This window comes from Coturnix japonica, chromosome 3 (genome assembly GCF_001577835.2).
Source record: "Coturnix japonica isolate 7356 chromosome 3, Coturnix japonica 2.1, whole genome shotgun sequence".
In the NCBI taxonomy this organism is placed as follows: domain Eukaryota; kingdom Metazoa; phylum Chordata; class Aves; order Galliformes; family Phasianidae; genus Coturnix; species Coturnix japonica.
Window position 1 is genome coordinate 27,431,093 of NC_029518.1, and position 10,680 is coordinate 27,441,772.

Sequence of the window (10,680 nt, forward strand, 5' to 3'; positions counted from 1 at the left end):
TACAAAAGTCACACTGGATTCTTCCTTCTCCCCAAAACTGATTCTAGGTCCTTGAAAAAATCTCACAAGTCTTCTTCAAAAAGCTTTTGTAATCCCTTCAGTTCTTTGCCCTGTCCTATTTCCATTCTCCCATCCCTCTCTTTGTAGATATGAGCCACGTTCCCACCGACGTCATTACCATATCAATTGTTTGCTCCGAGGACGGTCATTATGACTCCGTTTGTCTCTGTTATTACTCGTTGCCCTTAGACTGGTGCTAAAGGACTTGTCGGCACGGGCAGAAACAGAAAACACTGTGTGATAGGGCAAAGACCATAGCAACAATATCACATTAATCAGGGTTTGTAGTCTGTGTGAAGACAAACTTCCCAAATCATCACAGTTTGTGTGATGCAGAAGAGCATAACATTCCCTATCAGTTGAGAAACTACAGATCCCTTAAATGTTCCCCTAGACCTTCCTTCTGCAGGTGAGAGTGTGAATTGGCCTCCAGCAAGTTAACCCCTCATAACACTCTCAGAGGACAATCAGCACTTAATGTCACCTTAGATGCTTGAGCAAAAGGCATCTGAGACTTCTGAAGCTTTTAGTTTGCCTCCCTCACTGGAGGCTGATAATTTGATTTCCCTCAATTCAGGGAACATGCTTCAGACAGTTAAGGCTGAGCAGAAAACCTTACAAATGCTATGGGATTTCTAAAATTCAGGTGTTAGGAAAGGAATAATACTGATTCATATATGCATATATGTTCAGAATAGATAAATACATACTTATAAAATTCATTTCATCATTTCTTCCAGGAACAGTGACATAATCGTAAGCTGATGATGACAAAGTGCGCATGGAGCATCTCTACCATTGCTGATTTGTCAAGGTGGCAACACCCTCTGGGGTGAGATGTACCTCTGAGGTAAGCAGCTCAAGTTCAGTCACTCAACACTGCTGTTACTACACGGTTACTGTGAGTAGAATCATAGAATCATAGAATCATAGAGTCACAGAATCATAGAATCATAGAGTCACTGAGGTTGGAAAGGACCAGAGAGCAAGAGGAAACCTCTCTGGGACTGAAAGCTCACTGTTTTTGGTTTGTGGACGTGGCATATTGCCCACAAGTCACAGAGTTCAACCCTCTTGGACAGTGCTTTGGGGACCTTAAACAAACAAGCACAAAAGCATGAGATAAGTAAAGCAAAAAAGAAACATTTTTGTGAAGAAATGCTTGCAAGTATGACAGTAGAAGATGGCCAAATTTCACAAAGCATTGGGGTCAGCGAGGGACCTCCTGGAACTCCTCTGAACCCTAATAAAAGAAAGGAAAAAAAGCAAAAGGAGCCCAGACAGAACTAAAGACATGAAGAAAGGCTTCCTGAATATCAACACCAAACACAGCCAGTATATTTGACGATAGGCTGCACCTTCCATTCCTATCCATCAGCTAACCTTCCTGAGAGCTGACACTAAGATGCTATCACCAGAAATAAAAGATAAGATAGAGGGCACGACTCGCAGATAATTCAAGGTAAAAAAAACTAATTTCCTTAGAGAAGGTCACAGTTCAAAAGGCATTTGTTGAGATGGGACACCTACATGAATTACTTTCTGAAGTTTCAGCAGTTAATTGAATGTTAGAAGAAAATCAGAGTAGCATGCTGAACATCAGTGTGCCTTTATTTGTGGAGGACAGTCTCAGGTGAACTAGTGAACCCGGACCAATATGACCAATTGCTTCTTGGGCAGCTACAGTGGTACTTTTTGGTGTTGTGCAGAGCGTAAGTGACTGGTTCTTTTCCTGGTCCACTGGGGACCTTCCAGGCAGCAGATATTTTTTCAGGTAGCTGGATATGCAGAAACTGGGGTTCACTCCCTCTGGAAGCAGGTGAGAAGAGGTCTGCAACACAGCTGCTATTGCCTGCTGTCCTCCCTGCTGCCATAGCCCAGGGCTTAAGTGGAGGTGAGCAGCTACATCACATGCAGGGCATGTTGTATTTGTATTTGCTATGATTGTGGCATCTAATAATATAGAGCGTTATAACTGCTAGATGTGTATGCAGACTCAATGAATCTCTTCTGTTGCTGTTTGCATCAGCACAGGTCAGCAAAGGATCCTTCTGGGGTGCTACAGTTTCAAGTGTGGCTTTACGAGGCGTCAAAAATACCAGTCACTGTGGTGATATATTGCTCACCATGCTGATAGAGCTCCCACTTAATGCCTGCTGGTGTCACTTGTTGCTCACAGAGCTTTAGGGCAGCTCTTGGCTGACACCCGGCTGAGTTAGTGCCACAAGCAGAGGGGAGGTGGAGGGGCAGCAGTGGGGCAGGACAGGGGTGATACCAACAGGGAGGCAGATGAACCACAGGTTCTCTGCTGAGCAAGGAAACAGCTGAGATAAATGTTAGTACAAAGATGGGGTCAGTGCAGAAACATGGCTTTGGGGAATGCCCCACACTCTGTCTGCTCTGGAAAGTGCATGACTAGTTCCTCAGTCTGGAGGAGAAAGCTTCTTTGGTGCTTTCGGCTTCCCTTACCTTGGGGAGGACTGGGGCTGTGAGGATGCTGCCCTGCTGAACAGCTCTCATGGCCCAGATTTTTCTGCCTCTGCCTCACACTGTTTGTTTTCACATCCTTAGAACAATACATCTGCAAGCCCCATACTCTCTGATCTTGTCCCTTACAAGGTTTGAGGCTCAAATCTGGTACTCCATGTGCTGCCAAGGGCAGAGGGCTTACAACCCAAACAGAGCCAAGATTGCTCTGAGTGTCTACAAAAACTGCAGGGATAGGCACAACCAATTTCGTAAGAGGTCACACTGTTCCTCCAGATTCATCTCCAGCCCTGTGCAGAAGAACAGTCCTGACTAAGACAGTGTGGATATCTCTGAATGATGTCCCTGGGCTATGTTTGCAGAATCCTTGACTGCACTTGTGTCTCTATGAGGAGGGTGAGAGCTACAGTCTCGAGACATGTGCAGGGTCATTAGTCGGGCCAGATTCAGCAGGTTTGTGGTATGAGAAGGCTACGCACAACACTTGGTGAGGAATTGTCCGTGCTCAGTGGATGTAATGCTTTTCATTTATCGCAGCAAAACAGACATCGTCTCTTTTGGGCAGCAAATTAACTCTTCTGTCATTGTTCAGCATAGTGGTATGGTTCTGATGGATCCTCAGCACTGCTTCAGCCACCAGCTCCAGACATTTGAGGTCCAGTGAACTGCTGAGGTCCCAGAACATCTTCCACATACCAGTACTCCACTCTCAGTCCTGAACAGCCCTGCACAGCCCATGGGCAGCTGCAAGCTGCCTCTCAAGGTCCTTCTGGAATCATTAAGATTAGGGTTAATTCAGTAGCAAAGGGTTCTTTTTTGTGTGTGTGAGATAACCTCTAAAAGAAATGGACCTGTGAAAGCACAGCTCTTGCAGAATATCCAGACTGTCAGTAGTGCACAGCATTGGTCATAGACTGCAGATGTTCTGTTTTCATTGTCCCATAAAGTAGCAGAAAAAGGAAAAGAAAAGAAAAAAAAAAAAAAAGAAAAAAAGAAAAAGAAAATGGAAATGAAAAAGGAAAAGGAAAAGAGGAAAAGAGAAGAAGTAAAAAGAAAAGCACCATTAAAAGAACACATTTCACATGAGGCAGGGCATGTTGAATTCATTCTGAAGGTATTGGCCATATGGTCATTTCCATTTCAGAAAACTCATGTTCAGCAGGATCCCAAGCGTACACAGACAAAAACGAATGATAAATGAGCATCTGCTTGCTTAAAACCCAGTGTTTGACATAGTTTGTTTTCTTAAGCAATTAAAACACATCTTGGCAGTCTCCATCCCATTCCAGAAGGGGACTAGTATCTCTTCCTTTCACTTTGATTAAATGTTTGCTTTGATAAAATACTTAGTAATATGCTTCTTTTAAAGTTAACTCATTCACAATAGAGACCTTACTAATGGAGGAGGATTTATATTTTTGGGGGCCTCTGTCATTTCTTTATTCCTCATCCTGAGTCTTACAAGTTTCCCAGCAAACTGAGGTTACTTTGAGTAGAGATTACCATTCAATTAAAGCTGATCAAAAAAATTCTCCTCTGGTCTTATATCATCCTAATGGACAACTGAAATGTCCACAAGAGCTGCCAAGGAATAGCCCATTAATCTCTGAAGTGGTGCAGGTGTGTTTCTTAACACAAAGGGCATCCTGTTTAAAGAGTAGAAATGCCACTGATACATCAAATGGCTACCATAAACTTCAAGATTCCTCCTTCAGCTCCTCCGGAAACATAGAAATGTGCAGGGCTGAAACTCTGTCTGCTTCTTCAGAGTTTCCCCGCAGGTAGGCTCCAGTCAGCAGTAATTAAAACCGACATAGGCTAATCATACTGCACTTCACAAGGGTTCCTAACTTAGCGTGAAAAGCCTATTGGAATGCACTAATGGTTCTTCTATTTTAAAAAGGAAACTGATTATTTGGCCCAACCCAGCAACATGAAAATTCAGTGGGTAAGAAAGAATTTTGTGAATAAACAGTGAGAAGTATTTCATTTGGCATTGACTTGAGGAACTCTGGAGAAGCAGCCATTTTGCTGAAATATGGTATTTACGCTACTTTGACATTACACTTTGTTTAAATACATTAAGATAATTTAACCACATCTGTGAGAGGCCGAAATGCTTGCTATTCAGCATTTCCCCATCTGCAGATTGTGTGGCCTTGTCTGGAATCACAGAGGTCAGGGGAGAGACAACGACTGCGCTGCCTAGTTGGATAGTGTTCATTTGGATGCCTGGGGACTGTAGAGGTGGCCCAGAGACTTCTGCTGACTTTAGGCAGCACTGATCCAGGTCTTCAATGCTGCGGTTTGGTACAAGGCTTCTTTTGGAAGCATGGTTGAAAAAGATGACAGCATTTACACTGAATCCACTCCTGGTCTACTCTTACCACGGAATTGAGTGAGGTCTGATAGTCTGTTGAAAGAGCCACTGTTTTATTACTTTCTATCCATCCTACTCCATGGGCATGGTGTTGTTCTAAAGAGAAGGATGGATTTTCACAGGAAGAAAGTCTGTGTAGGAGAGTATTATTTATATTAAGAAATAATAGTTCTGACATGCCAGGGTGTCTTACAGAAATTGAGTATTAAAAAGGACAGGATAAATTTTGCTTATGCAAAACATTCTAATCATTTTTTCCACCTAAAAAGGAATATATATATATATATATATATATATAAAAATATATATAATAGTCTGAACTCTGTAACTTCAAACTCGCTATATAAATAATATATATGATGATGCTACCAGCAGGGTTACATTCCCCTTGTTCAGAGGAGGCCAACTCAATATGAGCCCATTTCTGCACCTTGAGAAAGGCTTAGAAAAATTGCCAAATTGCTTCTCAACTCTGACCCGCTTTTAGACTCACATCCTTAGAAAAATAAAAGCTGGATAGATAGCAAAGAGGAGCAAAGTGGTACAACTGTTCAATGAGACAGCTGCCCTTGTGGCATATTCTGTCTGCAAGTGTGATGTACTTGAACCATGAGGTAGTTTAAGCAAGGCAATCTGACCATATATTGTAACAACCTTAGTAACACACACATAAACAGTAACTTCAATAAACTGTCCAAGTGACATTGCAAGGCTCTGCTTCCATCACCTACTTAGGGTGAGCAGGGCTTGAGCTAACCTCTGAAACTGGGGAAATATAATCCTTAACAGATCAAGAAATATCCCCCAAGCTTGGTGCTGTGTGACAGCAGAATGTGAGGAACTTGAAAGAGAGCATGACATGCAGGATGCTCCGAGCATCTGCTGGGGAATATACATCTCAGGGAAAGCACAGCGCAAAAACAGGGATGCAAGCAGTATCAGTCAGAAAGGGGAAAAGGAAAACCCGAGACCTCTTGTGCACCGCCTGCTTCACAGCCTTTCCTGATTTTCTCACCAGTTTCCTTTTCTAGCTGAAAACTTCTCATGATCAGCTACCAGCTGAAGCCACATAGCTAAACATATGCGTAATTCATTCGTGCATATAGAGCTAATTACATGCTCCACTGGTTGGCTAAAGGAATTCACACATCCCACCAGCCAAATAATTTTGGACCAGGAAGTTTAAAAGCTAAGGAGCTGATGTTACCTTAGCTAAAATTTTCAGTAGAAGCATGACTGTGAGAGGAAAAAATACATCTAGCAAAATTTGAATGCCCTTTAGGAAGGAAGCATCTGAGCAAGTTTGTTACAGATGATGTCCATATGGCATTTTGCAGGCAGGTGTGAACTTGCTCTGTCTTCATTCAGAGCTGGCTGAGCACGAGGAAGTCTCGGACAAGTGAGGTCATTCACTTTGATTGTGCATGCTGTTAACACTGCTGCAAAGCTCTCCATCTGAGGCATGGGGAGACCTTCTTTATGGCTGCCCATGCAGCAGATATTCATACAAGAGCATCCACCTTTAACACCAACACAACATTGCAGAGAATGGGGCCTTGTTTGAGAAGAGCCAGCAACTATTCACTGCCTGGAGAGACCAAGAAGGAATTAATATTTGATCCTATTGCATGGAGCCCTCTGATTGTCATTTGTTGAAATGGGTGATAATGGCACAAGGCACAGCTAAATGACCAGGCTAAGGCTTTTTCAGAAATCCATAGGGCAAAAAGCCAGATGCTAAGTCCATATGCAGGCACTTCAACAAAGACAGCTTGATTTTCAAGCCCTCCAGCACTTCCCGGGACAATTAGAGATGAGCAGCATTTGAGAAAATTGCCTTTCAGGTGTATGACTATGGATCTTGGACAGCCCTCCACAGGCACCACCATTGGCAAATGCCTATGGCATGCCAGTGTGAGTGGTATAAGATGTCAGCCAGCTGGAGCCACATGGAGGAACTGAAATTCTAGCCTTGTCGCTCCGTGTCTGGCCACCAGATTTGGACTTGTTTTTTGTCTCTTCCTTCCTCCTCCTCCTCCTCCTCCTCCCCCAACCTCCATTTCAATTCCTTTCCACTGCTCTCACCCTGCTGTGGTCTTTGACCCGCTCTCGTCCTTCCTGGTTTCTTCCTTGAGAACATGCTCTTGCAGAAGAGAGAAGACAGAGTGAAACATTAGACTGCATGTTACGATGATTAAAAGGCATGTAAGAAAACCAAGGCTGTCATTTTAATCTCTCACTAATGTTCATTGGCATGTCTTTGAGATAGGGTACTGTGCTGACAATAGTGATGGACAGAGTGTGAGATTGGCCCCTTGAACCCAGGGGCCTCCCAGGAATAGATCATGTCTAGACCTGGTTTGCATCAAGGACCAAACCGGATAAGCTGATTAGCCAATTAGAAATAGTTCAGCTAGTGGAGTAGAGGGACCAAAGAGACCTGAAACTAGAGGTCATGTGGATATCACAACTGATTAATAACCCTGCAGTGATGTGGAACATGGGAGGGGCCAAAGCTGAAAGGGGAAGAGGCAACTAAGTTAAAAACCAGGAGATGAAGAGAAGATTTTTTTTTATCTTTGTGCATTTTTTCCCTAGAACCTGAACAAGAAGATCAAACATCAAGCCTAAATGTGGAGAACCGTGATATTTCATCTCCTACGAAAATATTTCAAGTACATCCTTTAAATGTCATTTTACAAAACGTCTCACTCCAGAGGCTTCATTTCCTATCTTTACCAGTAGTAGCCTTTTGTTGCTATATTCCCGTCAGTCCCTGCTATATATGGATACCATTAGCACTAAATATGGTTTTCATCACGAAACTCCTCGAATTTTCCATTGTGGGCACTATTAGTCAGGGATCATGTGAATCATAGGAGTTAAAAATTACTTGCTTGGAACATTGTTGAGAGCAAACCAGAACGAACATAGAGGTGATAATTTCTAATAAGTGGAAGAAATGCTAATTTAAACTCCCTTTGGGAAGGCTTCAAAATCCGGGACTTCCCAATTAAAATTTATCAGGCTACTGCTTTGCAAATTGCTTTCCAAGAACACAACAGATCATGACCTTTCCTGCTACGTACTGGTCTGGCAGGATCATTTTGCCCACCCTCATTGCCTTTCATGCTGGCTAAGATGTAGAAAAAGATACTCCCTCAGCAAGGGGGAACACGCTTGGCTGCTGCTGCTTGCTCAGCCCACCTGGAGACAGCAAGACTTGCAGGAATGTTAAACGAGGGGCATGCAAATGTGCTGATCTGCTGCCTCATGTCTCACACCTGCCATGTTCCCTGCTCACATCACCATGAGAGTTGGACTAGATGACCCTTAAGGGTCCCTTCCAACTCAAATGATTTCAGGGACGTAGGGGAAATTGAAGGTCTGCCCGGGTCATCTGCAGGCCAGCAGGTGTCTTTCACTCAGGCATACCTGAGGTATTCAGGAGCTGGCAAGCAAAACGTCACCAAACATCCCCAAATGAGAGAGAAGAGCAAGCTCCTGGTGCAATGGGAATACCCATTCTGAGCATGTAGGAACAGTTTCTGGGCATTTTAAAGAAGGGGCATGCTCAAAAGTTGTTTAGATTCAAGCCAATATGCAGGTGGGTATATCCCAGGATAATAGTAGGCATTTTCAAAGAAGTATGACACAGTTGGCTTATTTGACAGATCCTTCTGTGATTCACCAGGGTTTTCTCCTTTAATTTTCTGCAAATTTTCCACAAAAAATTCTTCTTCATTATGGGCTTATGCTGCTGATTATCCCTGACCAAGTGTATGCCTTGCGTGTGTCCCTGTTGAACCGCGTTCTGTTGTTTTGTTTTCCAGAGCATTCTTCCAGTTTGGCAGGATCATTTTGAATTCTAATCCTGTCCTCTGTCAAACTCACAAGTCATTCCTGCCTTGTGTCATCTGTAAATTTAATAAACATTCTCAATATTCTATCATGAGGTCATTAGCAAAAATATTCAACACTAATTCCAGATGGTCTCTTACATTTCTGGGCAAAGAGGAATGTGTTGAAACATTTCCTTGACTGACAATTCCCTCCATTCGTGATACTGCTGAGAACTTTGGATCTGGGTTGTGTGGTCACCAAGGTTAGAAAAAACTCTTGCATGTAGATGAAGTGAGCATTCCTTCTGGCACGGCATGCTGTATTTCTTTCCCCAGTTAAAGATCTGAAATAGCTGTATGCCTTCCTAACCTAGAGGAAATAGATAAACTTCTGCTTAGTCAGACAGGCAGTCTGCTCCTTCATCTTCATTTGCTTCTAATGGTGTTTCTGTGTCCTCAACCGATCCCCATTATTAAAACCTCATTTGTGCTACTTTTAGTTTGAAGAAAGAGCCACTACTGATTTCTCTGAGGAAGTGGTGGGTTGAAAGACTTCAGAGTAGTACACACACACACACAGAGAAGTATGGACCTCACAAACAAGCATTCTCACCTATTAGATGACACAGCAGGATGAGGAAGATGTGCAGAGAGTAAAAACCTTATGTTCAGTATGCACTCACACACACATCACAGTAAACTAGAGGGAGACTTTGAAACTATGAAACCTGAGACTATTTGCCACAGCATCACTGAAGAATGAAGTTTCAATAAATCTAAACTCAGAAATGCAGGTTCACAAGGAAGACCAGAGATAGAAAAGGCACCACTTTCTCTTCATTGACCCCAAAGATGAAGGGGAACCACAATGACAGACAGCAAAACAACTGATGTCTGAGTATGAGCACAGCTAAATAAAGCAAGAATAGGAAAATTAGAATAAAAACAAAATTTGAAAAAATGCCAATGATAAAACAAATCAATCTTTTGCCACAAGGAAAAAAGTATAAAACTTTCAGTATCTCATAAAAGGAAAAGAAAAAGGGAAGATCACTCTGAGAAAACCAAAGGATTTTGTGTCTTTAAAAATATGTATATATATTTTATTAATTTTTATCTGAAAAGGTGAGATGTAAAAATGCATTTAGTACAACTAATGCCAATGAAGGAGAGGTGATATTTAAGGCTAGGGTAGGGAAGGAACAGCCTTGAGAGCAGGTAGAAAAGCAAGAAGTTGCAACACGGACGAAAAGCTGCTGTGTTACCATACAACTTAGCAAAGTATCTGATTCCACAATGATGGTATAAAGTTGAAGAACTAGGCTGAAAAAGGTGGACAAAGCAAGATCAAGAGATAAAGTCCAAGTAGAAAACAAATTACTCTGCAGATTGTATAGGTAAATTGTAGGATGCTCAAAACAGAGAAGGAATTTTTAGTTAGAAAGGATTGTCTGTAAAAATGATTCATGGGTTAGCTGAACCTGAAACTGCAAAGTCATGCTGGTGTGGAAAAGGCAAATATTACATGGAAGTGTGCAAACAGGAATTCAAGCTTGCACACTATGAAACGTAATATTTACACTGGACTGGGAGGGCCTTCGATGAAATATTATTTCTTAAGCTTAAGGCATACACTTCCAAAAAGGTGAAGAATAAAATCTGCCATCAATGTAGAAAATGAAGTCTATGAAGGAAAAGTGAAGAATTATGATTACTTACAGAAAGTAGACTGACGGAGAAGAAGTAACACTTTCAAAGTGTTGGGGAAGAGACACTTGGGAAGAAATACAGCAACAGAATTAGAATTGAGAAGAAAGAAGGAAAGAGAGAAAGAAAGGGAAAGGAAGGAATGGAAGGAAAGGAAGGAAGGAAGGAAGGAAGGAAGGAAGGAAGGAAGGAAGGAAGGAAGGA

General features: G+C 42.3%; 1 long non-coding RNA gene across 1 annotated transcript; it reads left to right on the plus strand.

Annotated features, from left to right (window-relative positions):
* The first annotated feature begins 321 nt into the window (after positions 1 to 321).
* Positions 322 to 9,102, plus strand: LOC107311360. The gene is made up of 3 exons (XR_001554019.2): positions 322 to 469; positions 801 to 910; positions 7,526 to 9,102. It is a non-coding gene; the product is annotated as an uncharacterized LOC107311360 (long non-coding RNA).
* The last annotated feature ends 1,578 nt before the right edge of the window (positions 9,103 to 10,680 follow it).